Genomic DNA, 25012 nt, shown 5'->3' on the forward strand with positions numbered 1-25012 from the left:
TGGCTGACAAAACTGAAGTCTTTTTGGGCTACATTTGAGTTTGGATCCAAGAAACACCGCCACACCTTCAGCATGTAATCAATCTTGTTTTGGGCTTTTGTGGCCCTTACAATTTTCAGCATATACCTTCATGGATGAACATAACGGGGAATAATTACATGGGGTCCATTATAGGACATTTTCGACAAGCATCAACGAGCTAGCAACACATGATGACACTAATTGAAGAAATAATCAAAGTTTTGAATAACATTTTAGTGATGGTTTTGGTTAAGGTATTGGAATAAAATATTTCGATATTAATAATTAAGTATATTGTTTTGAAATTAATTATATATTATATATAACTATTTATATGTATATATAAACTAACAACTAATAGAATAAATACATATATATATATATATTTAAGTGTGTATCTTGTATATGTGTGTATATATATGGAAGAATTGAAGATTTATAAAATGAATATATGTTGAAAAAATCACAAACTTAAGTTAAGACACAAAAATAAAAAATAAATAAATTATTAAAATAATGATATTTAAAAGAAGAGAGAATGAGGGGACATATTTAAAATTACAAAAAAAATTAAAATTATATAAATGCATTTTATATTGTATAATTAATTAAATACCATCTAGATCTAAAATTTATAAAAAAATACCCTCTAAGTACTTGAAAATTATAAAACATCACAAATCGAAATGGGACCAAAACACCAATTCCGGCCGAATGGCTGGAATTTGACTGGAATGGCTGGAATTTGATCAGAATGACTGGAATTTGAAATGAAATAGAATTGGGTGGTATAGTGTACTGAATACTACACCAAACATAAAATTCCGACCGTACTGGCCACTACAAAATGAAATTAAAAACATTGGAAATAATGCCATAAGAAGTATTCACAAAATAGGAAAGAAAACATTCACTAGAAAAGGAAAAGAGATCAACAAAGAAAGAAGAAGAGGAAGATGAGATTAAGGATGTTTGTAAAATGAAATGAGATGAGAATTTCGTAAATAAGAATGAAATGGTTTTGAATTAAGATGTTTTATTGAGTTTGAGAAATGAGAAAAAAAAATTGAATAAAAATATTATAAAATTCAAATATTGTTAGAATATAACTTTTTTATATTATTTTTATTTTAAGATTTAAAAAAATTGTATTATTTTTGTATTTTATTTGGAAGTTTGAAAAAGTTATAATGATTATGTAATGATTAAATAAAAAAGCTGAAAATATAAATTTGAAAAGTGTTTTATATTTAAGTGATGTTTGGAAAAAAAAATTATGAGAAATTTTGATATGAGATGTGATGTGTTTTCCAAACAAGCCCTAAATCTTATGGCGAAAAGTGGAATTCTCCTTATGTGTCACATACAATGCTTAAATTTTTTAATAAATTGTGATTTCACATAGTATTATAACAGAAATCCTGAGTTCGAATTTTAACTTTACACTTCACCTTATTTAATTAAATATCCACGTGTTTAGCGCACTTATTAAGGGGGCATCTGTCCCAAATATAAGGTAGAGTATTAATATATTAAATAAATAATAAAATCTACTTCTTCTTATGTACTTAAACTTTTGACACAAATAGTAATTTTACCTCTTGTGCGGTTAGTGTCAAAAAATGGTAACATAATTTGGTAATCACTCCGTAATAACTTATTTAGAGTACGTATTGGGGGTATTCTTTTTCCTACTATTTGTACTACCATTTAATAATGTAATAAAATTATTATCTTGCTAAAAAAAAAAAAAAAGGCTATCCCTCTTGATTTAGAACATGAATATTTGAAGTTTCGTTGCCATGGTTGTTGTTATTGTATCTGATCTGCATGGGGCAATCATCATGTCTTGGTGTTGTGATGTTCATGGCTCAATTATTCAGCTTGAAAGGCATGCATGCATCCAATGTAAGCCAATTCTCACTAAATGAAAACGATCATGTCTCGTATGCATCAATGAACATATCCAACAAGTCGACAACAAGAAGAAGCTGTTTGTCATTGATTTGAAGAACAGAGAGAAACCTGCATAAACTCTTAACATAATTTATTACCATCCCGCTAAATACAAACATGGTGGGGAACTGAAAGAACACAGAAATGATATATATGATGAAATAATTTCAAACTGTTTTGGTTCAATAATGCACCGAATGCAATTACTTGAAAGGGATTGGGGACCCATTGCGTTATTGCCCAACATTGTGGCCCTAGGAAGAACAACAACTTCGTTTGGAATGGAATCCTTGATTTGCAGTACGTCTTTAGCCCAAGTCCAGTTGTTTTATATACATCTAAGTGGTCCCTATTTGCCTTGAAAAAACATATATAACTTTCATGATATTGCTCAAGGAAATGAGTATATTTTCTAAACAGTAATGCTACAGCTATAAAAGAATTATATAAAACAATCTTACAAATTGACATAGTTTTATCTGATCTAACAATCTGATCTGTTAGATTTATTTTACAATAAAAATAAGTTTATAAATTGACAAATCACATCAAGTTATATTAGTTTATAGAATTATTTTTGTGTAATTCTTTTATAGATAGAGTATTTTCCTTTTCCTTTTGTGTAATTATTTAATACTTGTCAGCATTAAATAGTTTTGTTCTCTCTAAGTGCTCCATAATAATACATATTAAGATTTCGTAAGGAGTAATGCCAAATATTATATTAATAGGATGTGCAAGCCCTTATATATATATATATATATATATATATAAACTGTATGACTATTCATCACGGTTTCGGACCGAGTAGTCGGATATACTTGGTCCAGAACCTAAGCTTCAAGCCTGGGTGGGTTTTGAGTTGTACAAAGGATTTTTTTTTTTTTTTGTTAACAAAAGTTTGTGTTATTAATTTTTCTCAAGAAAAAAATGTAGAAAACTAAACACATATTAAAATGGAAAAATAAATTTATGTAAAAAATAGCTAAATTTTAGTTCAGATTTTTACAAATACTCATAGATTGCTAACAACATATATGAGGAGTCGCATATAAGCATATAAACAACTAATTAACTTTCTAACTAAATGCATGTAAAAAAGAAAATTAATATTCATCATGTAAAATACATGCAACATAGACGATACAATCTACTACATATTGCATTGTTTGAACTAATTTACTAAGATCATTACAAAACACATATATTACTTTAATCAAACTCATATACACAACAATAAATTACAATGGCTAAGCGCAATCCCAAGTAGACTCTTTGACTTCATCATCATGTTTGGGATTATTCAAGTGATCAAAGTAGAAAGGTTGTCACTCACAAACCAAATTCAACTTAGTCAACTTACATAAAATTCTCAGAAGAGGATGATGGACTAAAATAGAATTTGCAGCTGTGGAAATAGGTTTCTTACCTTGTGAAGATGAGGCACTAGATGCTAGAATGCACAAATAAAATCAAAGCTTTCCAATTGAAGTCTTTTGTACCGAAGGATAATGATACTCTTACATTTCTTTTATTACTATTTTACTACTCAGCTATTTTTTTTTTTTTTTCCTTTTTTCTCTTTAAATCTGAATTAAAAATCTCAGAATATGGCATTTTTACATAATTTAAAAGAAAATAAAACAATATTAAAGAATGTGTAAGAATATTATTACTCTCGTACCATAATAGATACGGCCGGAACCAAATATAAGCAATAAAAACTAAAATTACAGAAAATGGAAATAATAGCTCTTATTTTACACTCCACCCAGAAACACAAATAATTTTTTAAAAGAACAATCTTGACAAATCAAAGACCCAACAACCTAATAACCATTTCTTCCAAATACTAAAAAATCTCTCAGCATAAAAACAAAACCCTATGTTTGTGGGTCTAGAGCTTAACAAAATCACAGAGTGTCGATTCTTATCAATACACGATAAACGCACACAAAGAAAACTGAAAAACCACACAGAGTCATTGAACTTTTGTTGAGAAAATATCAATCTGCTTTGAAAACATATATCTAAGTACCTCAAAAAGATTTTCTTTTTCCAAAAAAAAAGCAGCTTACGTACCGACTATTCACTCCCAAACTCTACATAGCTCAATAGAGTTGTTATTATATATAACTAGTATTAACACAATAGAGTTGCAGGAATTTTATAAACATGTTCAAAACATCAAAAGCAAATGAACAAGACGCAAAAGCACCAACACGTACAATGTAAGAATCAAGAAATAAGGAAAAAGAAAAAGTGAAAAAACAGAAGAAAATAACTTCACAAATTAAACATGTTCACTCAGGAAAAAAAAAAAAAACACGACAGTGAAGAAAAAGTATAAAGAATAATACCCATAACAATCTTGTAAACATGTCAAGGAAATTCATAACCATAAAATCAAAATCTTTATAACCATAACATGATTTCAAGATGTAATAGTAGATGATGCTAAAGCCTAAAACACCTATGAGAAGTTTTTGGCAGAGAACACAACTTTTCCTTAAAAGACCCAAAATTATGAGTAACTTGAATGCAAAACTTTGCATTTCCCCACATCAGAACTCAGCTATTAACATCTAGAAGAATCTTTATAACATGTTTAATTATTTGCATTTCTTTTGCAACTGATGATCACAATATTGTTAGCAGTCAACCCTGAACAACATAAAGATTCCAATTTCACACTCCAATGATCTGAAACAAATCCAGAAAATAGCTTACATATTATTTAAGATCTAATCAATCAACACCTTGAAGAAAAGAGAGAGCAAATGTCGTAGAGTCAAATATCAGAGCACATCAAGAATTCTAAAACCCGATTACAAATTGGAATCCACCATAAAAGTGAGATCTTTTAATTGTGTCTCATTTTTTTCCAATATGTTTGGTTTGTACCATAGTTACATTTGTTATAAATTAATATAATTTGATATGGTACGTTAGAGTGGCTATTCTTTACTATAGAGTAAAGAATTTGTACCATACTATAATTTGTTATAATAAAGTATCTTTTACTATAGAGTGGACTTAACGAAGTTATGTCAGTATGTCTCTATGGAGACCTTAATTACGCCTCAATTTCCTTATTCTAATATTGCTTCTTTATCACAAAGTGTCACCCAATAGGATGATGGCCGGGTTGGGGTGGTTATTCTTGTTTTCCCCCGAGACAAATGAAGATTGGAATTGGGTGGTCGGAGAGACTTGCACCAATTCCACTCAATGTGTGTCCCTAAAACATCTCTCTCTATACAAGATAGAATTCGATTGTGGAGTTGTTTGTTACCCTTCGTTTAGCAGGACTACAAGACATCCGGAAAAAATCATCCCCCAAGATGTTGTTTCAAACATTATTAACTATCGGCCAAAGAAAGAAACACCACATATCTGCCAATTATATATATATATATAGATATCTATATATATATATATGTATGTATGTACGTACGTATGCACGCACGCTCCTCTTCTATCTTTCATGTCCTTATTTTCTTTTGTTTTTCAATCAATAATTTCTAAATCATGATAAATCGGTCCTGTCCTACTTGCGGATTACGACCGATTCATTCAACGAAAGTTCGAATTGCATATAGATTTATGTTTGTGAAAATACATAATAATAAAATAAAATTACAATGAAATTAAAATTAAGATGAAATCAATTTAGATTGAGGCAGGAAAATCTCGCTTTTTTTAAAGAGATTCAAATTCTATGCGGTATACAAAACTTTTTCAATTTAACTAGTGCAACAAAACTCCTTTCAACTTGTCTCCCTCTAAGATATAATAATTTAACTGATCTTCATATACCCTGAATCAACTATGTACAAGTGGTTGAACTCAAAACTCTATTCAAATAACATCTATCTTTTATCTGAAAATACTTTCAAAAATATGTCTACATACTTTCCTACATGAAAGAACATAACACCACACTAGAACGAAAAGATGGCCCTCCGACGGATGTCCACCTTCATTAATATTTAAACAATAACTTTTATTTTATTTTATTTATTGCATTCAGTAACTGTGTATTCATGAAGTAAAGAATCAATTTAATAAAAGTTGACCTTTTTTATTTTCCAAAAGGCTCAGCTGGGCTATTGAATTATTAGTGCAACCTTTATAAAGCAGCGAACCTTAATCTTAACCGTTACCTACTTGAACATCAAACTAAAAAGAGTAGAAAAGCTTGTATGTCGCCGGCCTATAGATGACCGCTATAGTGTATTGTTAGATAAATTTTAATTTTTTTTTCTTAGTGATTAAGAAAATGATTTTAAGTGTATTGTTATTTTTTTTTTATTTTTTAAAAATATATAAATATATTAAAAAATGTGAAAAGAAAAATGAAAAAAAAAAGTTGCAAAAGCAACTAGAAGTATAAACGAGTGGTGCTACTCGGACAACATAGTAGCACTGCTAAAAAAAAAAAAATTATGTACAATCTTTTTCAAAAATAAAAAGAAAAAACCAACGATAATAACTCTTAAAAACAAACGTTAGTTTTAGTCGCAAATGAAACGTTATTAATAAATATTAGCACTCCCCCACTATTTTTTAATAAAAATAATAATATAATCCATGTTGGGTATCTAGTCTCCAAGTTGAGTATCCTCACTTATAGCTCTTGAATTATGAGTTTTAATCTCATTCCTCTCGATGTATTCTAGACCATTTCTCTTGTCAAGATCTTGGTTAGTGGATCTGCAATATTATCACAAGACTTAACATAATCCACGTTAATAACATCATCATTCAAATAAGATTTCACAGTATTATGTTTTCATACTTATGGATATATATGGATTTACTATTATAGTAACGGTTTTGTACTCTACCAATTGTAGTAGTACTATCATAAATGAATTATATCATAAATGAATTAATATGAGTGGAGATAATTTTCTCACAAAGGGATCTCATATAATAAATATTTCTACCAATTTGCTTTCATTATTGAAGCCAAAACAACTCAACTTCCATAGTTGAATTTTACAAAAAATACGGCAACCAAAGCATGCAATAAAGCAATTTTATTTTTTTTTAATGAAAGAGTTAAGGCCACATGTCCAAGAATGACCCCTCCACAATTTTATTAAGAAAACCTCACTTTTGACGGAGGAAAACCGTGGTTACAACTTAAGACTCAATAAAACCAACAAAATAATCAAAAAAAACCTCTACCCAGATCATTTTATTAATCTAAGATAAGGATATCCACTCTTATCCAAACGAAAAATACCCCTAAGTAACCGAGGTAAATTTGAGCTATTATTCCAAGTTTTATTAACGCTAGTAGCACCTAAACTTGCAAAGCCATTAGCCAAAGAATTGCATTCCCTATAAATATGTCTAAGCCGGAAAAGTCATTCCTTCGACTAGCCTTAATAACTCCTCCCAGTAGTCTTCCAAATACCAAAGACCACATCTTTTCTTCTTCAGCCAATCTATCACTATCTTAAAATCCATCTCAATATCTACCTTGTTTAAACCCAGAAATCTCACAATGCAGATACCTTGAAGCAAGCCCATAAATTCAGCAAAATTGTTGGTCCGAATACCAGTGTTTATAGCAAAACCAAAAACCAAGTTTCCTTTAAAATCTCTAATCACACCTCTTGCACCTGAAATACCCAAATTCCCCAACGAGCTACCATCCACATTCAATTTATGCCAACCTTCCTGAGGTCTCGTCCATTGCACTATATGAGAAGTAAACTTTCTTTGCTTAACCGGGATTTGAAAACATTGCAAAACCTCTTCATCCCAAATTGACCATTTGGCTGACACCTTAAGATTTTCCCCTACCAAAGCCAACCAATATGTAATCAAACACCATATGGATTGGAAAGACTCCTGCCTACCCTCCATTCTAGCTGTACATCGTCAAGTCCATAATCTCCAAGTAATAATGCTAGGCAACATGCCAATTAACTTACCACTCTGTGAAGATTGTTTAGCTGCCAGAATTCAACTTTGTCTTTCCATGATTTACCTTCCAAAAGAGGCATCCCAAGCTTTATAGAGCAAATGCGCCAAACCTGTTCAACAAAAGATCCAAGTGCCAAAACATGGTTCTAATCTTCGTAACTCCCATCACTACAACAATCACACTTTGAGATCAATGGAATTCCTGCTATGCGAATTCGATCATCCACTAGTAGACAGCTATTTTGAGCTTTCCACATAACTAACAACATTTTCCTCGATAAAGCAGGATGCCACAACCAATGGACCCACGGTAATTTTGGGCCACATATCTGAATACAATCCCATGCAGATTGAGTGGAGAAAGAACCTTGGGCACTCGATAACCAAATAAGCACATCTTTCCCCTTCTTCACTTTTCCCAATTCTGCAATGATCTGTTCTGATTTTTCCATCCCGACCAGCCGATCGAAAACTTCCACCTTCCATTCACTTTCAGTCTTGCAATCTGCTAATGATAAGGTTGATGATTCTCTTGCTTCATGGTGATCAATAAGAGGGCCATCCGAAGACCACTTGTCATGCCAGAAAGATAACTTTCCTTCTTTGACCTTCCACTAAGAAAACTTTTGCACTACTGGCAAATTATGCAATAACATTTTCCAGAATTTTGAATCTTTTGAAGGGTCCACAATAGAAATATGTTTCTGGCCTACATATTTAGCAAGAAAATTTTTTGACCAAATCGAATTACCATGTAATAAGTTCCAAACCAGTTTCATATGAAGTGAAACCTAAACCTCATGTAAATTACGTAGACCAACACCACTTTCAATAACTGGCCTACAGAGTTCCTCTCAAGCATGCCATTTTTTTTTTGGCTTCCCATCTCTAACTCCACAAAAGAAAATACTCAAAATACACTTCAATTTATTCATCACCACCTTAGGAGTATGTAAGATTGAGAGACAATGGATAGGAATGCTTTGCAAAACATACTTTAAAAGTAAAAGGCGAGCACCACTGGACAATAGTCTAGCCTTCCACCCCTCTATTCGATCTCGAACTCTATTTATCATTCCTTCAAAATGTGCCACAAGGAGTCTTCCTGAGATTATTGGAATACCCAAATAATTGAATGGAATTCCCCTTCACTAAAACCAGTTAAGCATAGGCAAACTTAAATTCTAAAACGGCTTGATATTATAAGTGAAGGTTGAAAAACTTTTGGTTATGGCACTAACTCCAAAATTAACACCAACAAATTAATAACAATTATCACTTGCTAATTACATGGTTGCAGGTGCTTCTACGGATGCTCCCAGCCTACTACAAGCATCTTCGGGCCTTTGAGAACATTCAACTCACCAAATTCTATGATCTCCATTGTGTCAAACTGACTGGGGCTTACAGAAGAAAGACATTCAAGCTAAAATCTTAGACCCCCACTAATGTTTTGAATTTAAAAGGAGATTTTCTTTTCATAAAAAAAGATGCACCTTTTCAAAAGATCACTTTATTCCAATAAAATAAAATAATTATGAACTGTTATTTTTTCTTTCATCTCTTAAAAAGACATAAGTGATAGTTTCATAGATAATTCAGAATAAATGAACAAATGAATTGAACTCATTTCTACCAAATTGATTTTCAACTCCATATAGGAATTCTTTGATATTTTCAAATACATCACTTTTATTATTTTAATAAATAAACATAAGTGTATTAAAAAAAAAAGTGCGAATTAAATCTAACAATTTGGTATTTCTCAACATTTTTATGACGCTATTTTATAACTTTTACTTGACTACAAACTTCACATCTTTTAAAATCCTTTGTCACTCTGAGAATTAATTCTAAACTACTCATGATTGCAACATATTTAATATTGATATGGAGCATTGCTCTCCCAAAAAACCCTCCGTTTCTCTTCCAAAAACCTTAAAAACCAGATCGACCGACGGGGTGGGAGCTTCGGCTCCCTCCCCCCTCCCCTCTCCCCTTCTTCTCTCTTTTGCTGTTTCTGTTTTTTTTCCTTTTGGTTTGGGTTTATGTGTTTTCAGGTAAATAACGGAGGGGAGTTCCGGCGGGTCCGTTTCCAGCCAACGATCGTCAACACGCATCCCACCAGGGCTTTGGCCAGCTGCCGATCTACAAGAACACCGAACGCGACGCCAAAAGGGAGGGAGCGTAGCCCGTACGCGCGGGACGGAGTCTCAGACCGAGCTAGAACGTGGCTGCCACGCGCCACCGGGGAGCCACCTGCCGGCTCAAATCTTGGCTTTTCTGGGTCCTAAGACTCCGGGTGTTCATCGAACGTCCGTCGGACTCCCTCTAAGAGTGGTTGCGTTGCACGCACCACTGGTTTGTCTTGGTTTCTTCCGTCTGTTTTATTTGTTTCTCTAGTTTTCGTCCGTCCGTCAGTCAGTTTTTTCTGGTTTTTGTTTTGCTTTACTTGTTGTATTCTGAGCGGGTGATGGAGTTTTTTGGACCGGACACAACCCGGGGCTTGTGCTGGGGAGATAGACAGTCGGGGTTACGGCCAGTGGACGTACGGCCAACCTCTGGTGGAGGTTCGGTGGTCCGCACGCGAGCTGGGTACCCGTGCTGTGCTTGGGCTCCTGCTGCCGTCGTCTGGGGTGGGTGTGCCGCCGGGGCTCTCGCTGCTGCTCGGTTTGGTTGTTTGGCAGTGTAGTGTTCATGTTATTTTGTTAGTGATAGTTTAGGAGTGCGTTTTTTGGACTTAAGAGTCCAAACAGTGATGTCCCTTAATCCACCTTTTTAGAAGGTTGGAGGGTTGGTCATTCTGTTTTATACAGAGTGTTTTTCTCTTCGGAGAAGTTTAGAAGTTAAAAGACAAAGTCCGTCACTTAGTGTGCGGGGTACTCCAGAGCAGTTGCGTAGGTTGGTTTACAGTTGGGATTGTCCTGATTTGTTAAATCACATTTGTAACTTCGTTATGATGAATGGATTCACATCTTCAAAAAAAAAAAAAAATATTGATATGACGTAAGCATTTATGCCAAAATTTAAAAAAAAAACATATAAAGAAAAATATCCTATGCTTTATTCTCAATATTCAAGTTAAACATTCCATGATCACAAGCATAATCCTTACCCACAAAAACTCCATTTTTTGTAATTACATATTGACCAGTAGATACCGCGTTGGCATTGTATTGATCAGAGTTAAAGTTATATCGGGCCCTCTCTCTAGATTTCTACAACGACAACAACTTCTTCAATCTTTGATCAACCCTATCTTTTTCATTGTACTGATTAGAGTTATGTGAGGATCTGAAAAAAAAAAAAAACTATAAAATCATGCACTAAACATAATATAGATTTTGCCCTCAAATGATCAGTAGTGGACATATGATTTTATACCGTACCACGCAAATATATCTTTACATCTCTATTAATTATTTACATTTGATATGTTTTATTTACTATTTACTTCATGTATGAACATCTGATCATCGAACCAACTACAAAACCATCATCATGGACCATTTAACCTTTAATTTTGTTGAAAAATTGCATCAACAACAATATACGATTGAGTTAGTTGAATTCATCATCTTCTAGAGTGGCCTGCGAATGAAAGATGGTAGGTAATTAAAGTCCAATAACTCTCTAGACTTCAAATAAAAGTGATGGAGACTGAGGAGCCAACTCTACATCACGAGGTGGTAGTAGTACATGAAGATGACCTCTCTTCTAGGTAACCTTGTAATATTTGATAAATTGGATGGGACTTGGGAGTTAATGTCCGTGAGAAAGAAAAGAAAGACATGGGACAAAATATGTCATGTGTTGTTGGCATTGGGTTTTATCGGAAAACAGACTATATACAAAGTAGTACTTAAGAAGCGTGCAGCACGTATGTTTTTCCGGCCATGCGTTTGATTTGCTAGCTTTTGTGCAGAGATTAGAATGTACGTTGATAGTGTCGACGATCGAGCTCCTTTTTGCTAAATACAAATTAATGATGGGTCAGAAAATTGGTGGGTAGGTACCTTACTATAACTTTGGATTTATGGGAAAAAAAAAAAAAAAAAATGGACCCATCAATGATGAATGTCCGAATTACATAAAATTAGGATGCATGATTCCGGTTCTATACTCAAGACTTGGGTACTTTGGATTTATCGACAAAAAAATTATCTATTCATTGATAAATATTAGACGAGGAGTAGTGCTGCACGAGACACAAAAATATTTTATAAAAATAAATTTATAAATTAACATGATTTTATATGATACGTTAGATCTAATTTACAATTAAAAAAATAACTTTACAATCTTATAAATTATATTTGTGTATTTACTTTTATAGAATCCTGACCTTTTGTAACTTCAAAATATTTACAAGAAATTGATATATATGATATATAACTCTATACTTAAATAGTTCAATTTTATAGCTCTCTTTCTTTCTTTATTTCTTTCTCTCTTTTCCATCCTTAATTTCATCCTGAAAAATTTTCAGCATAATTCAGTTTTTTTTTGGGTCCAAATCTTTTTCAATACGTCCCATGAATTAAAGCCAGGACGTTGAAAGCTAGCTACTTCATAAATACAGATTGAAAGCTATATTTACAAAGCTAGCTATCATTTTTCATTTAAAAAATCTGTTTTTTTTTTTTTTTATATATATAAATATCGACTAATTATAAATAAAATAAAAATATTTTTAAATTTTAAATTTTATTTTGATACGACCAAATCTTGGAGCACATGGGGTACGTACGTTTTTCCTGTTAACTAAAGTTACACGTGGGTTTTCTGACTAGAAATCCAGACTGTGTTTTTTTATTATTTAATAATTAATAAAGTAATGCACCCTATAATTATATATACAAGTCATTTTCCTTCATTTTATTTAATACTTGATTATTTTTTTCACTTATTTATTAATTATTTAATATCACTTTCAGAAATTAAATAAGTTTGACTGTATTCTTAAGAACAATAAATACCCTTTGCTAAATTTCATCGTAGAAAAAGAGATGAAAAAGAGGAACGAGGAAAAAGACCTTAAAAGTTACATATTTCCTATTCACAATTTAATTTCATTGAATACAAAGCATAGATTGGTCTCCATTTATTGGAGAATTACATGGAGATAAAGTAAGCTAAATATTTGGATGATTTGATATTATCCTAAACAAATCACCCCATCATATTATTATTTAATTTTCATAATATCCTAAACAAATCACTAGTCCATCATATTTAATTTTCGTAATATCCTAAACAAAAACATCCAAATGATCATAAACATGTTGCAAGAAAACTTTACAAATAATAACTTGGTGAGGAAAAAAATGAAGAAAGAAAAAACAGATGTTACAAAAAAACCCAGTACATCATGATAAGATTCTAGTTATTTAATTTAGAGTAATGCTATATATGTTACTTTTGCATACTCATTGCACACTCCGCTAATATGATTAACCGGATCAATTTTTTTTTAATGCACAACTAATCACATCAGTAAAATACACAAAAAAGTATTCAAAATTGACTGCACATAAAAATTTTGTTTAATTTAGGATTGCATGAACCCAGCTAGTTTCATCATATGGTCTGTTGGGATAAGGCTATGTTTGGATTGAAAAACGATTCCAACTCGTTTTATTTCATCTTATTATTATAATTTTTTTAAATTTTCACACAAAATATAATGAGTTTTACTACGTACAAGCGAATTCGCATACCAATCTGCGTACCAATGTTGATGTCTTTATATTCAAAATTCAAATTGGTATTATTTTCAATAAAATCTATTTTCTAACCAATCACATTGAATGTGAGCATGTATTGGTGCGCATAATTGCTTACAACTAGATTTTTTCAAATAGAATGTTTTAAGAATTTTGCTACGTATAAACGAATTCGCGTACCGATATGCATACTAATATTTTTACATTTATATTCAAAATTTAAATTTGTACTATTTTTATTAAGAAAAACTCTATATGCAATCGATTGGAGGAGTCGGCATGCAATTGTCTGACAAAACTGGTCCCACCTTTTACTTTAGTTCACCTTTCTTCCCCTCTCTCTTTCTCTCTCCTTTCTATTTCTTTGGCTTTTTTTTTCTCTCACCCATAACAGCCTCTGTTATCTTCTCCAAATAGTTGCTTTTCCTCTCTTTTTCAGGTTTTTGATGTAATTTTCTCCGATCTTTCTTTCTCCGTTCAATATTCTTTTTCCATTCGAGAATTTATCTTCTTTTTTGTTCAATAATCTATTTTTCTTAATTACATATCCTGCATTTTTTCTCTCACCTACAGTGCCGCCTTACTCTATTGTCAATGGCTAAAAAACTTGCAAGCTTTTCATTTCAAACAACCCTTGTCTATATTAACAATAGTTCTATAGGCAAACGGCAAATGTAAGTGGCATGCAGTCGGCTGACGTGGCCATTATTAAAATAATAATAATAAAAAAAAACACCCGAATAAAAAAGCGGAAGAAATGATATTGAAACCATTTCATTCCCGCTTCTAATGTGCGAGTGCGAGCAGGAGGAACCATTGTAGAAGATCGAGCGGGCTTCTTGGGTTCTTCCAGATCCACGCCGTTCTGCAGTTGTTCCTCGTTGGTGTAGCACAAAGTCGTTGGGTTGGGCATCCGTTTTGGGTGGGTTGATTTCGGCCCGGTCTGCATTGTGTGGGTCAGGCCCGAGCGTCGTTTGGGTCAGCTCTGTGGGCTATGTTTGGGTCAGCTTCATGGGCCATAACCTCGGGTCAACTCGATGGGCCAGCAGTTCGGGTCAGCGACGTGGGTGAGTGTCGTGGGTCGATTTTGGTTTCGTGGGTCATCTTCTGACTTTACCCCGTCGGCACCACCACGAGCAAGTTCTGGTTCTGTTGGTTACTTGTGTTTTTCTGCTTAAATAAACATGGGTCTTGAACTGGATTATAAGTTGTTTAATATATGAAAAACTCTGATTTGGCTCTGTTTCGTGGGATTTACATAAACCGGGCTGCAATGGATTGGTGTAAACTATGGTTTTCACATGATGATCAATATCTGTTGGTTGTTTACAGTTCTGGCTTGGTTTTGTGTAGCATTAGCATGAATTTGGCATATTTTGCATTTGACTGGATGAAATACCCGTGTAGCATTAGCATGAATTTCGTGTAGCTTGGTTTTCCCATGCATGTTGATAGAATATAATATGACTGTTTACATAATTTACATTGATTATGGAAGGGAGGAATTGTAATAATTTACATAAGCTCACTAGGTTGGAAAATCTTAAATGAAAAAGAAGCTTATTACTCTCTTAATTACATACATAATTTTGTTTATATAATTTTACAAGCATCCGATGATATTGGTTTGATTAATTTTTTTTTTTTACATTGCTTGATGAGTACAAATATAATTATGTGATTGATAAGCTCGCAAATACAAATGCAAGTTTATCTAGATATATGCTGCCTACAAACAGGTTGTTGGTTAATGAATTTTTTATTTTTGAATTTATTATTAAATCATTTGGATATTTTTAATTGGATACTGTTTTGTATTTTTTTTATTTGGTTTAATGAAGTTGTTATGCAACTCTTTAGTTAAAGAACATTATGTTACTTGTTGTAAACCAAATTAGAAGAAACAATTGTAGCTGCATTGTATAATGTGAAAATCTGAAAATTTTGGTTGGAAAGAAATGTGAAATATCAAGTAATGTGGATTTTGTATGGAAAGCATCCGCTTAAGTATCGAGTATGCAATTAAGAAAAAAAAATGTGACAAAGCAACTGTTTCTCTCAATTTAAACAGGATGGAGATGCATACGTCCTTTATAATTTAAAGGGGCTTCAATTCTTTTAAAATTGATTAGCTTCTTTGATAAAATATAAATTATAGAATAAAATGTATATATTGAGATGTTAGAAGAATGTAGAAATCTTCATGATAAACTCTTTAAATGGTAATTTCACAAAATATCAAAGCAAATGCAAGTATGTGAAATTATTGAGAGAAGTTTCACGTGCTTTCACAGTCTGTAAAAATCAAACTATCATTTAATAATATAGAGAATTATTTATATCTTGCTACTGCGAGTTGCACGTATCTAACTCAAATCAAATATTTAATGGTTGAGCCAAAAAGTGTAGGTAGCTAGAAAAGAGAAATTTTGTAATAGTTTCAAAATTTAAACTATTATTACTCAATGCAATTACCTCCAAAAGAACTCATCAATTTATTTAATGAGTTTTTTAATGGGACCCAAGCAGGTTATTTTGAAACTATTTATCATGCCATTCCTATAAACTCTTTTAATTTTTTTCCTTTTTTATTTCTTATGCGATTACCTATTGTCTTTTCAACATGTGGACATAATAGTGATAAACTTGTACAGGCCATGGGAAATGAACCTGAACACGCATCTCCCTTAACGGATTGTTTAGACACTGAAGAGCAATGCACTTCCGCAAGAGTTGATGATGAAGATATGTTGGATAGACTAGATGAACTGGAAACTGACGATGGCACTCCATCTACACCACATGTGTTGCCATCTTTGGATTGTAATGATATCATTGAGTAGCCAAAGTCGGGGATGGAGTTCAATTCGTTTGAAGATTTGATGGTCTATTATAAGCAGTATGCTAAAAATTGTAGATTTAGGGTGATGACACAAAGGAGTGAGAGGTCAGAGGATCAAAGTGTCAGATATGTCACCCTCGGTTGTGCACGGGGAGGGAAGGCTCAGATTAAGAGTTCCAATATCGCCAACCCACGTCCGACGGGAAAGACGGACTGTAAGGCAAGGATTAATACCTTAAAAGTCGAGGGAAAGATGTGGTTGACAACAGTGAATAACTCACATAATCATGTAATTAACCCTCAGAAATCCCACTTCTTTCGATGTAACAGAGAAGTGAATGAAACTGTTAAAAGAGTCCTTGACACAAACGACTTAGCTGGTATTCGGCTGAACAAGAGTTACGGATCTCTTGTAGTTGGAGCAGGTGGCTTCGAGAACCTGCCATTTTTGAAAAAAGATTGTCGCAATTACATCGACAAAGCCCGTCATCTACGACTTGGTGCAGGTGGTGCTGGAGCACTTCGTGATTATTTTATGAGGATGCAGTACAAGAATAACGGTTTTTTTTGCATTGATGGATTTAGACGATGATGGGAGGTTAAAAATATTTTTTGGGCAGATCCACGTAGTCGGGCTGCGTATAAGTATTTTGGTGATGTCGTCACATTCGACACCACGTATCTGACTAATAGGTATGAGATGCCATTTGCACCATTTGTTGGTGTAAATCACCACGGGCAGTCGATTCTTTTGGGAGCTAGGTTGATTTCCAATGAGGACACAGAGACTTTTACATGGTTGTTCCAAACTTGGTTGCAATGTATGGATGGAATAGCTCCAAAGGCTATTATTACTGATCAGGACAGAGCAATGAAAAATGTAATTGCGATCGTATTTCCAGAAACTCGACATCGATTTTACTTATGGCATATACTCAAGAAAGTTCCCGAGAAGTTGGATACATATGCTGCGTACAAAAGTGGCCTGAAAACTAAGCTGATGAAATGTGTGTACGACACACAAACTATTGCCGAGTTTGAAAAAGGTTGGTCCCAGTTTATTAACACATACCACTTAGATGAGAATGCTTAGTTGAAAAGTTTATACTCCGAGCACGAGCATTGGGTACCAGTTTTCCTGAAAAAGCAATTTTGGGCTAGAATGAGTACAACCCAGCAAAGCGAGAGTATGGACGTCTTTTTTTACGGTTATGTCCATTTGAAGACAAATTTGAAGGAGTTTGTTGATCAGTTTGACACAATGCGCTGAAGAAGAAAATTGAAAATGAATGTCAGGCAGAATTCCAGTCATTTAGCGGCACCATTCCCTGTGTATCTAGATCCCCAATTAAAAAGAAATTTAAGAGCTGTACACCAATGCCACATTTAAAGAAGTTCAACAACAAGTAATTGGTGTGCTTGATTTGGATCCAGCTTTACAGACATCGGATGGGGTAATGAGCTCTTATTTGGTAGAAGATGAAGTTCATATTCAGGAGTTCACAAAACAGGTTACATATTCAGTGAATTTTAATGTCGATGCAGGAAATGCAAAGTGTTCATGTGAGTTATTTCAGATAAGAGGGATATTATGTAGGCATATTTTGGCTGTATTCAAATCAAACGGTATAAAATCATTGTCAAAAGGTTACATTTTAGAGCGATGGAGAAAGGACATCAAAAGGAGATACACATTAATTCGAAGTAGCTACGATGCAAGGGATGAGAGGGCAAATGGTAATAGACATTCAATTCTTTTGAATATGTGTTATGAGATGATCGACTATGCGGTAGAATCTAACGAGCAATTTGAAGATGCAAAGAAGAGGATACATGAGATGACTGGATTATATCGTCAGAACTGTAGCCCGTTATCTATGAACTTTGAAAAAGGTTCAAAGGTTAAATCCCTCTTTTATTTTTTCATGTATAATAATATCAATGGGAGGTTAAAAAATATTTCTAAACTGTTCTTTGCAAGTAACAGATTTAGAACCTGCTACGACACTGGATACAGCTGCTGCAGTTGGTAGTTCACAAGGAGTAAAGAGTCTACTTGTTATCAGAGGGAAAGGGAGACCCCCATCTCTTAGAAGAGCATCTAAGATGGAGACAGATATACGGAAGGTTAAAGCCAAACAAAAAAAAGCACAAGCGGGAGGAAAGCGCAAACAGGTGGATGTTTTAACCATTTTGTACTTCATGTGTGTTAGATAAAGTCTCACTTATTTCTAGTGAGTATTTAAACCTTACTTTATTGCTAGCGAGATGAAGGAGATACAGCTCCCATGGGCACGTGTAGGAATTTATTTGGGAGATCAGAAGTAGATATCACCAATTCTGGAGAAGGGCAGGTATCAGAAAGAGCACTTTGTATGAATTTAATTTAATGGTTGGTCAATATTAAAATTGTAAATAAATTATTGTTTTTCTATTAACAGGTTATGGACAGCATTAGCGCCACGCAGTATCATCCTATGTTTGGTACTCAAGAAAGTGTAAGATTTCTAAACTTTGCACATTTCAGATAGTCAGCTTCACATTAGGCTAATGGTTGGATATCTATCAACTTAGATATATTTTGATTGGATGTCGTGGAGCGAGAGCACACTGGGTGGAGATGGAGCACAAGCATGGCAATACTAGTGGCAAATGGTTGAGAAATCGAGCGTTTTTTTTTATTTATAATGATATAGGAAAAATGTACAGAGAAGAATTTTAGGTCAGATAAACTATTGGTTGCATCTTATGGCAAATATAAGTGTCAGTTTTTTGATTTACCATGTGGATAGGGAAAGGTTATTTTTTGATTGGTTTAATTATACCATGTGGATAGGAAAAGGTTATTTTTTTATTGGTGTAATTATTCCATGTGGATAGGAAAATGTTATTTTTTGATTGGTGTAATTATACCATGTGGATAGGAAAAGGTTATTTTTTGATTTACACAAAATATTGGGTTGATTATTAATGGAAATTTGATGTAATTATGTATGTGGATAGAAGGAGGAGGCTATTGGGTTTACATAATTTTTTGGATAGACGAGTAGTGAGTACCATTAATGGAAATTGTAACAGGTTATGGAATATTGTAATAGTTATTAATGGAAATTAGGCAGGTTATTAAAAAATATTTGGAGGGGATATAAGTACCATTTTGTTTTTTATTTATAGAAATTATCATAAATATTTATGGTAATATTTATATTCCATAAACAGGTTATGGAATGACCAATTAAATTGTATTATTTGGTCATCTAAGAACAAGTTATGAAGAAACTGGAGTAGGAGGTTATGTCCAATTTGTGGTTATTATGGGAGGTGGAAATTATATCATTATGTGTTGGGGGTAAATTCCCTAAGATGGGTTCCCGTAATATGTGATGGAGGTTTGAAATGTGGGAAATTATACCATTTTGTAGAACAAGTTTGTGTTTAAAAAAGGTGGTCAAACTCATTTAGTCTTGACCCAATCTCCATTGCACGTACAAGGGTTTAGGAGAAAATGCCACGCATACCTCATAAGGTTACACATGGCTCGGGTTCCCGATGTCAATTGAGTACCACTTAACTAACAGCTGCACTTCGGATTTTTACACATTTATTGGATTAGTGATATTCATACAAAGCAGGTTGTTGTTTGTAAGAAAGGAAAATTGCAAAAAACAGATGCAATACAATCGAAATTGGGTACCAAAATTTCTACAATAGCACCAAAATTTCTAATCAAAATAGACTCAAACAGCAGAAATTATAATACATCAAAATTATATCGATAAATTGCAAAAAACCTCCAATATTCATAGTCAATACAACATTCAACACATTTACTACATTCAACTGAACCATGATTTTGCAAAAAAATACAGTGTCTTACATGAATTGTAGACATGGCTGAGATACATTATAATTGTTTCGATACATCAAAAGTATACCACAAACTATTACTAAAAAAAACCATGTCATTTTTAATACTTTGAAGACTCAGTTATACTTCTTCTCCAATGCTTTTAATTTGGATTCTTCGATGAGGAGCCGCTCATGAAGTACCCTCTCGTGCTTCCGTTCAGCTAACTCCAACGTCAGCTTACAGCAACTGTTGTACTCACTTTGAAGATCAATCCACTCAAAAAAGCCACATTGTTTATTCATCTTATAGTTTGGACAATTGAAAATTCTTCTTTCAAAAATATTTGCTTTTCCAGAAATCTGAAGCTTCGCTTGGGAGCCACAATAGCACAGTGGTCTCTCCAAACTTGACTCGGAATGAGAAGCAGAACTCATTTGCTATCATGATATAATCAGTAAACAGAGCCTCCACATTAGTATATATCAGACAGTATATATATGCTTGAATTACAAAATATTTTGTAAAAAAATACATGTAAAAAAAATACACAAAAAATACTACACTGCTAACAGTAACTCCTAATGGGAGTTGGGAGCGGTGGCCGTAACAGCTTCCATATATATATATATATATATATAGAGAGAGAGAGAGAGAGAGAGAGAGAGAGGACCCTCCTTAGAAAATTAATTAGAGAAAAAAACCCCACATGCATGAGCTATATATTAATTTAAGCATATATGCCACCACATGATGAATGATGTGTAGGTCCTATTATGTGCCAATTTGATTGAACCGATCATGTGAAGCACATGAGTGTCTATTAATGGCATTTCTGTATTGACTTTTTATCATGAACTTTTTCTAATTGAATTGCTAATATTATAACCCTTATTGATCATCTATTGATCATCAATATCATATATTAATGGTCCATCGGCTTTGCTTCATATATAAATCATACTCATGCATACTACAACAAAAATGACTATTGATGATCAGAATAGATTTATTTTAGTAGAAATGATCATTTTTATTTGCAAATAACTGATCAAATATAAGCATTTTTCTTATAGTAATAGTAAAATTAAACTAAAATTTTTCGAAATTGTATTATGAATCTGCTAGCTAGCTTACACCATGTACACCAAACTTGGATGGATGTCTCAAAGATACATATATTGGAACAAATTAACAGCTAGCTAGCTTTAAGTCAAGCTTGCTGTCTAAGAGAAGTCGGGTCCAAGGTTTCATTATTATGTTAATTTTAAGAGATCATAAAAATCTTGCTCAAGAGACATAACATAGGACACAAGTTTCATATACAAGTCTTATCTAATTAGTTTAATAATTATTTATTATTAGCTATAAGTGAGGATCATAACTAGCCATGACCTACTAGTTATATGGAAGGAATTATGGTTATAATACGTACATTCTTCACCTTTACATGGAACTTATAATACTGATAATAAGTCCAACTTCCAAATATTCATTACAATAAGATAAAATGAAATGGTAATCTCGCAAATACACAAAATAATGAAATACAAAAAATCGCAACTATACAACAAATACAAAAATTACAAAAATGCAAAAATCCAAAAATATAACAATACCATAATGCAAAAATAAAATAATAATGTAAATGAAAAACCTGGAGAGGTGCCACTGATTACCAGAGGTGCCACTGATTACCAGTTTCGAGGGAGAGGGTTAGGGTTAGAGTTAGGGTTTCGGTATGGGATGAAGGGTTAGGGTTAGGGTTAGGGTTTCAGTATGGGATGAAGGGTTAGGATTAGGGTTTCGGTGTGGGATGAAGGGTTAGGGTTAGGGTTCAGGTTAGATCTAGGGGGTTAGGGTTTCAGAAGGGATTTCGAAGGGAATGAATTTCGAAGGGATTTCGAAAGGGATTTCGAAGGGAAGGGATTTCGAAGGGTCAGTTGCAGCTAATGGACAAGGGGATTTCGAGTTCCTGCACTCAGGCTGACACGTATAGAGAGAGAGAGAGAGAGAGAGAGAGAGAGAGAGAGAGAGAGAGAGAGAGAGAGAGAGAGAGAGAGAGAGAGAGAGAGAGAGAGAGAGAGAGAGAGAGAGAGAGATTTCGCAACAAAGCAACGATACCAAGATAGAACCAGAGAGAAAGGGGGGAAATTTCTCAGAAATCGCAGCAGAGCAGAGAAGAGACGGGGGAGGGGGAGAACCAAAGAGGAAGGGAGGAAATGTCGAAATGAGCAGAGAGGGGTTCGGAGGGAGGGTTTCGAGGGAGAGGCAGTCGAAATGTGAATGTTTACTTTTAAGTGAAACGGTGCGTTTTGTGTTTTACATAAAATAATCCACGTTGGCAAGCCGTTTGCAAGCCGTTTACATCCCACAACTGCACTTAGACTTTTTCCTATATTAATGTGGATGATGGGAGGGTTATGATTACTAATTTAAGGGCTGTAGCAAGGCTATTGTGTCGTGTCCAGTACCAAGAGAGTTTCGCTTGTATTCATTCTTAAAGAGAAATTTGGCAAAAAAAAAAAAGTGATGATGGAAGATATATGCTAATAGAGCCGTACACTTTCGCTTTTTTCTCTGTACACTTTCGCTTTTTTCTCTCTGTACACTTTTGTTTTCTCTTTTGCCTGTAACTGCATTTCGATGGTGCTCGATATTTTTTGAATGTTGGAGCTTTGTTTGGCTAGAAGGTAAAAATGGCCCTATTAAAGCCGTTGTCATTGAACTAAAAACCTTTGAAATTTCTAGGGAGGTTGATAGTTGGTCCTCACAAAAAGTTTCATGGAGTTAGCCACTGCACGGTGGTTCTGCAGAGTTATGGAGGATGGCGTGAATGCAAGGAGAAAAGGGTCTTATGCTAGCCCCGACAACTGTAGGTCCAGAGCACCTCGAAGCCACGAACCTTCTGTGAACACAAAGACGAGGTTGCAGAGTAAAGGAGCAAGAGGTGGGAATCAGTTCTAAAGTTTTTCTTTTAAAAAAATAAAAATAAAAATAAAAATAAATAAATCAGATGATGACGTGGCAACTCCGTAGCGACTATATGTTGCGACTGTATGTAGCAGTGTTTTGTTTTATTAAAATCTAATTTTCTGACAAATCACATTAGATAGGTACACGTATTGATGTGCATAATTATTTACAATCAGATTTTTTTCTATTTAAATAATATTTTATTCAACTTTTAATTTTAATATCAATTTATCTTATCTCAACTCACTATCTAAATTATATATAATTATACTTCCATTTTTTTTTCTCTATATAGAAATAAATGTATCATAAATAAATATAAAGTTTGTCCACGTCAGAGATGGAGATTTGAAAACATTATTGTACTTTTTTTAATGGTAATCAATTAAAAAAAAACATTACGATCGATCCTAATTAGCTGGCAGAAATCACAACGAAACCTTCCGCCTTGGATACTTACTATACTTTCAACAACATTTTTCCTTCCTCATTTGAAAACATAAATTATTAATGATGTTCAGTCTTTTCTCGATTTAACATTCTAAAATAAATAACAAAAATATTATATTCACCGACAAATGAGTTCTGATTGGGATCCCGATTATTTTATTTTATTTAATTTATTAATTAATTAAAAAAATATATAGTCATGCTGTGATTTTGTTTAAAAAAATATATTTAAGAATATAAATAAATAAATAAACAGCGTCGTCCATGGGATCGAGATTTGAGATTCGACAAAGAACCATTACTGTGAATATGAACGCTTGTAGTCTTGTACGTCCGAAGATCAAGGAGTAGTGGTGATCACAAAGGAAGTCTCGGACCATTCGATGCTCCTTCCATCACATGCTGCCACGTGAAAGCTAAGGATAGAAATTAAGCCCATTGTACCAGGCCACGAGCCATTACGTCATTCCTTCTGACCGACTTTCGTCCGTGCCACCAGCAGTCCAGAACCACCTGTTGGGAAAAAGAATTTAAAAAATCTTTTACATTTTCATATTCATATTAATAGTTAAGAAATAATATTTACAGTAATAAAATATTTAAATATTTATATTTAAAAAAAATTCATATAAAATTTATATTAAAAAATTCATATTTTTCAAAGGAATGCGCGTTAAAAAATTTTGCTACACCTCTAGAAAGAGAGTCTGTGGGCTAGCTGTTAGTTTGGATAGTTTGAGTGTTTTGAAAATATTTTATTATTGTTATTTATTTAATTAACGGTTACTATTCCAACTATCTTTTAAGGTAGTGGTGGTTAGTGATATTAAAACAGAAAATGCTATTTTGCTCCCGAGAGTTGGTTCCCTTTGGCTCTCACAATTTTTTTATTTAATAATTAAAAAAATATTTTTAATGATATTATAATTTTTTATATATATTTAAGAATGTAAAAAAACTGAATGAAAAAATTTTAAAAAATTTTTAAAAAAAATTTATTCTCTCTCACGAGCTCTCAATAAAATTAGTTAAAATTAAAAATTTTAATTTAAAAATATAAACAATTATTTTTTTAAAAACTACGCATCGATCCTTCTTTATTTTACATCGAATTTTATTATATATAAGTAAAATTATATATCAATTTATGTACTAATATTAATTTTTTATATTTAAAATTTAAATTAATATTATTTTTAATTTTTAAATAATTATATTAAATTAATATATTTATTAATATGTAATTATATT

This window comes from Carya illinoinensis, chromosome 12 (genome assembly GCF_018687715.1).
Source record: "Carya illinoinensis cultivar Pawnee chromosome 12, C.illinoinensisPawnee_v1, whole genome shotgun sequence".
Taxonomy (NCBI): domain Eukaryota; kingdom Viridiplantae; phylum Streptophyta; class Magnoliopsida; order Fagales; family Juglandaceae; genus Carya; species Carya illinoinensis.